Genomic DNA, 5,991 nt, shown 5'->3' on the forward strand with positions numbered 1-5,991 from the left:
AATACTAGTGAGAGAAAAAAAAAAAACTTTAAAAAAGGGTACCTCAGGGGCAACTAGATGGCGCAGTGGACAGAGCACCAACCCTGAAGTTAGGAGGTCTGAATTCAAATTTGGCCTCAGACACTTAATTTTTCCTAGCTGTGTGATCCTGGGCAAGTCACTTAATCCCAATTGCCTCAGCAAAAAAAAAAAAAAGTGCCCCTTTTCTATGTAATGATGTAATGAACCTTTTGGATCATCTAATAAAAGTCTATTAACTCCTTCTTAGAATGTTTTTAAATGCAAAAAAAAAAAAATAGAACACCATAAAGGAAATCAATATTAAAATGGAATCTCCATTTCTATAGGTAGCTCAGAAAAATTAAGCTCAGGAATTCCCCTATGACCCTGGATCCCACATAAACTCTGTCCTGGTTCCCTATTTCCTAATTATCAGAGCACAGTCTCCTGTATTCAGAGTATGACATGGCAGAATGAGGTTGGGTGCTCCGTTCCTTTTAGGGACAAGCTGGGTATGGTACAGACTTTATCTTAGCCCACAGAAAATATGAAAAACAAGAGAACTTACCAGGGCCCACGAACAAACACAGAAGCACGATCGCTCGGTAAGTACTAATCACTAATAACTGTGGGCCAGAGCCTGTGCTAAGCCAAGGCTTCAGAGAAGCAAGAGAAGGTACGTCCCCTACTCCTTTACAAATGGACCGGTGTGGGATATAGCCTATATTGTCAGATTTGGGCAATGCACTGACTGATTTTGATGATTTTTTCCTATTTTTTTCCTTGGAAAAATTCTTTGTCATAAGAGATAATTAGCTCTTTGATACAGGAAGGAATTTAGGTAAGGTAAAAAAAGAAATCAATAAAACTTTATTGAAAAAAAAAGTCCATCCCTAGGCTCCAGGAGCTCAAATTTCAATGGATCTTTACCAATTTAAAAAAAAATAAAAGTTTCCCCCCTTGGAAAAGAATGGAACTTGGGGGGGCTTTTGGGACAACAATATTTCTGTGAAATTTCTCCCAGTCATAGAGGCCCCTAAGGGTCAGAGTGCCACCCTGTGGTGGAGACACCTCTAGATCAATTTCCTTTCCTGCAGGACCGGGAATTGTCTAAATATTCTGAACAAAAGCTGAAGAATTATAGGACTTTTCCCCTTTGGTCTCTGCGGAGCTTGTTGCATCAAGAAAACCCCAGTCTGAAAGCTTTGGTGTCCAAAGCCCTGAATTCAGGAACTCTCATCCTTGGGGTTATCCTCAAAGCTGGGGCTCCCCTCTCAGGCTGCATGAGCACCCAATCGGCTTCTTGGACATGTTTCTACAGGAAGCACTTCAGGGAAAGACCTTGGAACTTAAGATAGAGAAGATACAAGTTCAAATCCTGCCTCAGATATTCCTTTGCCCTTGGACAAAGTGTTTAACCTCCGTTTGCCTCACTTTCCTCATCTGAAAAATGGGAATAATAATGGCATCTACCTCCCAGAGTTGTAAGGATCCAAGGAGATAATATTTGTAAAGTGCTTTTGCAAACTTTAATGTACTACATAAATGTCAGCTATTGGGATGATGATGATGATAATGATGATGATGATGATGATGATGATGATGATGATGATGATGATGATGATGATGAAGGAAGAAGAGGGGAAAGAGGAGGAGGAGGAAGAGGAGGAGAGGAAGTGGGAGAGAAGAGGGGGAGGAGGAGGAGAAGGAGAAGGAGGGAAAGAAGAGGAGGAGAAGGGAGAGAAGGAGAAGGAGAAGGAGAAGGAGAAGGAGAAGGAGAAGGAGAAGGAGAAGGAGAAGGAGAAGGAGAAGGAGAAGGAGAAGGAGAAGGAGAAGGAGAAGGAGAAGGAGAAGGAGAAGGAGAAGGAGAAGGAGAAGGAGAAGGAGAAGGAGAAGGAGAAGGAGAAGGAGAAGGAGAAGGAGAAGGAGAAGGAGAAGGAGAAGGAGAAGGAGAAGGAGAAGGAGAAGGAGAAGGAGAAGGAGAAGGAGAAGGAGAAGGAGAAGGAGAAGGAGAAGGAGAAGGAGAAGGAGAAGGAGAAGGAGAAGGAGAAGGAGAAGGAGAAGGAGAAGGAGAAGGAGAAGGAGAAGGAGAAGGAGAAGGAGAAGAAGAAGGAGAAGAAGAAGAAGAAGGAGAAGAAGAAGAAGAAGAAGAAGAAGAAGAAGAAGAAGAAGAAGAAGAAGAAGAAGAAGAAGAAGAAGAAGAAGAAGAAGAAGAAGAAGAAGAAGAAGAAGAAGAAGAACTCCTACCAGTCTCTAGCGGGAGCTGGGATAAGGGAGATGTCCTTCCCCATCACCCACCTCACTACCTTTACAAAGAAAATACATTGAGAAAAAAGCAAAGATAAATCTCTGAAGAGGCCAAGGAATGACCAGCTCATAATTAGCTGTTCATTAAGAAGCAGCTTCAGGCTCTAAACCCAACTTGCAAAATGACTGGGGATGTTCCTACTCCAAGAAGAGGTGTCCTGTTAGATGCTTCTGAACAAAGCATGGTGCTCTGAAACCTTACCATGTTCATTAGGATCGTCATGGAACCTATTTTTCACATCATGAAACCTATTTTTCATTAAAGGTTTTAGAACAGGGACAGACACATGGGCAGACAGCTTCTGACAGCCTTTCCCCAAAGGCGGGAGAGTCTATATCCAGAACAGTTGGGATGACCTGCAGCAGAAGTTCTCTAGAGATCCTTGGTATGTATAAACGGGTATCCTGCAATTGGTTCTGTACACTATCCGTGTCATTAGGAAAACATCACCCTGTCCATCGCCCGGAGAGCTAAAACTGGGCGAGCCTTCAGCAGGCTCTGGTGACCAGAGCCCAGTCGTCCTTTTGGGTGGACCTCTCTCAGTTTCAGTTTTCTTGCTAATGTCCCCCCAAAACCAAAGCTGTAAAAGTCCTTGGACCGTCTCCTTTCGGGGGCTGCCATGCAACCCTGTAAAATGGGCCTTGGCCCCCTGCCTCTACATGTGTTATTTCGCAGTTTAGGTGAGGGGCTTCTCCAGTCCTAAAGACTGACCTTGTGAGTTTTGGATCAAGTGTTCAGGCTGCACCTCGATTTTGCAGCCGATCGGGCATCAATGTTGGCCACATAAAGACCTGGGCACGGTCTTGGGGACCAGGGGTAGAGGTGCGGGAGCCGGCAGGAATGCTCTCCTTGGACATGAATTTGACGGGACTGACGTTGCACAAAAACTATTCTGAGTCTGCTCTTCAGAGACTGAGATGGTGCAGAAAGTACCCCCTGAGGCTCTGGAGAGGAAGCCATGTACTTTTCTTCTTGCTACATATTCAAAGTAAATATCTCTCTGAAAAACTAATCAACACTTGGTGATTAAATGGGAGCAGGTTAATCAACGTTGGCCAGAGTGGGGGCTTAGGCCGATCTAACTCCTTTTCTCATCTGTAAAATGAACCAGAGAAACAAGATGGCAAGCCCTTCCTGTGTCTATGGGCTGAACACTGAACTGAAACAACTAACCAGCTTAATTTCTGACTCTTGGTCCAGAGCCCCATCCTCTGAGTTGCTTCACTGCCCGGTTTTGCACCCAGGTGACTCCAATTCTGCCGCTCCTTCTATTATTTTGTACCGTGTCTCTAAAAGCTGCAGAACGACATAAAAAAGGAGCTCCCCGTCTCCCTGACTCACTTCCAGATTCCGAGGAATGAAAGCAACCATTGTGGAGGCACCTGTGTCTGTTCATTCTGAAGTCAGAGTTCCTAATTAGGATCGTAGCCTGCCAGAGATGGAAGGGGCACGAGAGGGCATCCAACCAACCCCCTCTTTTTAACCCAGGAGGAAATAGGCTCAGAGAGGTTGTGGCTCGTCAAAGGTCACACAGCAACAGAACAAGGAACAGATTCTGAGGCTCCCGACTCACTGAGTCACTATGGAGTGGATCTGTGTGCTCTGTTTTGTTTTGCTTTTGTATTCTGGGACAGAAGCTGTTGCTATGGCAACCGAGTGACCATAAAATAAAAAGCCATCCCTTGAGTCCTACTGTGTCCACCAGGGTAGCCAGGCAACTTATGGCACCAGCTGGGGGAAACAATGCTTATTTATCTCCATCTCGGGATTCTTGGAAAGGAAACTGTTGAGCCCTGTGATAGCTATTATTACCACACGACTTTGGAAGGATAGTCCCAAGGAGAGACATTAGGGAAAGGGAATGGTAATGTGGCTCTAGACTTTATGTGTAACAGAGAAATCCAGGGGAGAGAATCCCAGGTCCACAATGAATCCCTTGTACGACTCTAAGCAAATCACGGGCTGGCTCTGGGTCTTAGTGCTTCATCGGTAAAATGAGAGGGCCAGATTGTAGGGGTCTGTGGTCTTTGGTCCCATCCATCTCCCGAACACTCTGTGTTCTTTCCTTACAGGCAGACCCTACCTTCCATCCCCCGGTTCTGAGAAAAATTCTGCCCCAAAGACTCATTTTTCTTTAAATTAACCAATATATGCTGGATTGAATTATTTAAAGAAGCTGACTTTCCAATTAGTCTGAGGATATACCTTATAGATTATAAAGCATAAGCTGCCTTCATTCTACCTTCCCAGCCTGATTTAACATAATTCTCTTTTATGTATTCTAGATATCAAAGTATTCCCTGAGGTAAATATCCCCTCTCCCAGCTCTGAGCATTCAGCCAGACTTCCCCTCCCATGCACTCCATCCTCATCTCTACCACTGAATTATTTATTCCTTAAACATCCGGCTCCTTTGTGAAGCCTGTGCAGATTCTCTCCCCACTTACGCCTCATATTACCCGGGTACGCGTACGTGGTGTTCTCCCAGGGAAATGTGCTCTTGAGAAGAGTGGAGACTTTCTAGTACTTAGGAGCAGGCGATTAACAAATGTTTCTGAATAAGTGATTATCCTCTCTTCTACCTCCCAGGACTTTGGGTCCTTCATCTCTCAGAAGCAGAACTTCCCTTTCAAGCACAGTGCTGATAAGGCTCAAAAAACGTTGATTTCTAGGCCAAGGAATCAGGAGCACAACTGAGCTTATTGCAATCAATGGCACTGACCTTTCACTAGCTCACCTCGGGGCCTGTAGAGTCTCAGGATACTTGCAATGGGGCTTTCTTCTTTAGGCCTCCTGATTGCAAGCGTCTCTACAGGACCCCCCGGAATTCAATTTTTATCAGTATTCCCCTCCACGGTTCTCCAACCTGGAACTTCACTCTGCCTGAAATGCCACATAAGCCCGGCAGGTGGTAGTAATGGTGGATCTCCATCGAGGTCCTCCATCATTGTATAAAACTTTCCATTTTGGGGGGTGATATAGTTCTGCAGCAAAATGACTTCTGCCACTTCCAACTAGTTGTACCCGAGGTCACTGCAGGGAGGCGGGCCAAGGCACCCAAGCTGTTATTATCCAACACTCGGCCAGCTGTGCCCCGGTCAGAGACCTGGCTCTTACAATGGAGATATTCCAAAGCTGGCTCGCCTTTTGCTGAAGAAACTCGGCCCGGGACATTTTTAGGAACATTGCTCTGAATTTCTCCATTGCACAGTGGTCTGGTGACCTCTAGCTCAACAGTTGCCAGCGAGGAGGAGCACACTTCCCCTTTTGTCTCACAGAAAATTTCTGTCCTCAGTCCCAGTTGGATCGGAGTGAATTCAGAGCTCTTTATCTCTTCCACCCCCACTCACTCTCTGGCAGCGCTCCTCCTGCTCTTGCCAGTACCCCCCATGGGTCCAGCTACTCCGGGAAGCCTCACCCTCTGCCCACCTCAGGAGGCCTTCTGGGATCAATTGGGCAAGATTATTCAAATTATCTTGGGTTATTTCTCACGCAACTTAGTGTAGCAGGAATTGGCTGAAGAACAAGTATTCCTCCGTGTGTGTGCATATACTCACAAATGAGAGAGACAGAGACAGAGAGAGGCAGAGACAGAAACAGAGAGATTTCAAGGTCTCTTTCAAGCCCTTCCCCCAGTACAAACAGGTAACAAGCTCCAGGAAGATCAGCTCAAATTCTGCCTC

This window comes from Sminthopsis crassicaudata, chromosome 3 (genome assembly GCF_048593235.1).
Source record: "Sminthopsis crassicaudata isolate SCR6 chromosome 3, ASM4859323v1, whole genome shotgun sequence".
In the NCBI taxonomy this organism is placed as follows: Eukaryota; Metazoa; Chordata; class Mammalia; order Dasyuromorphia; family Dasyuridae; genus Sminthopsis; species Sminthopsis crassicaudata.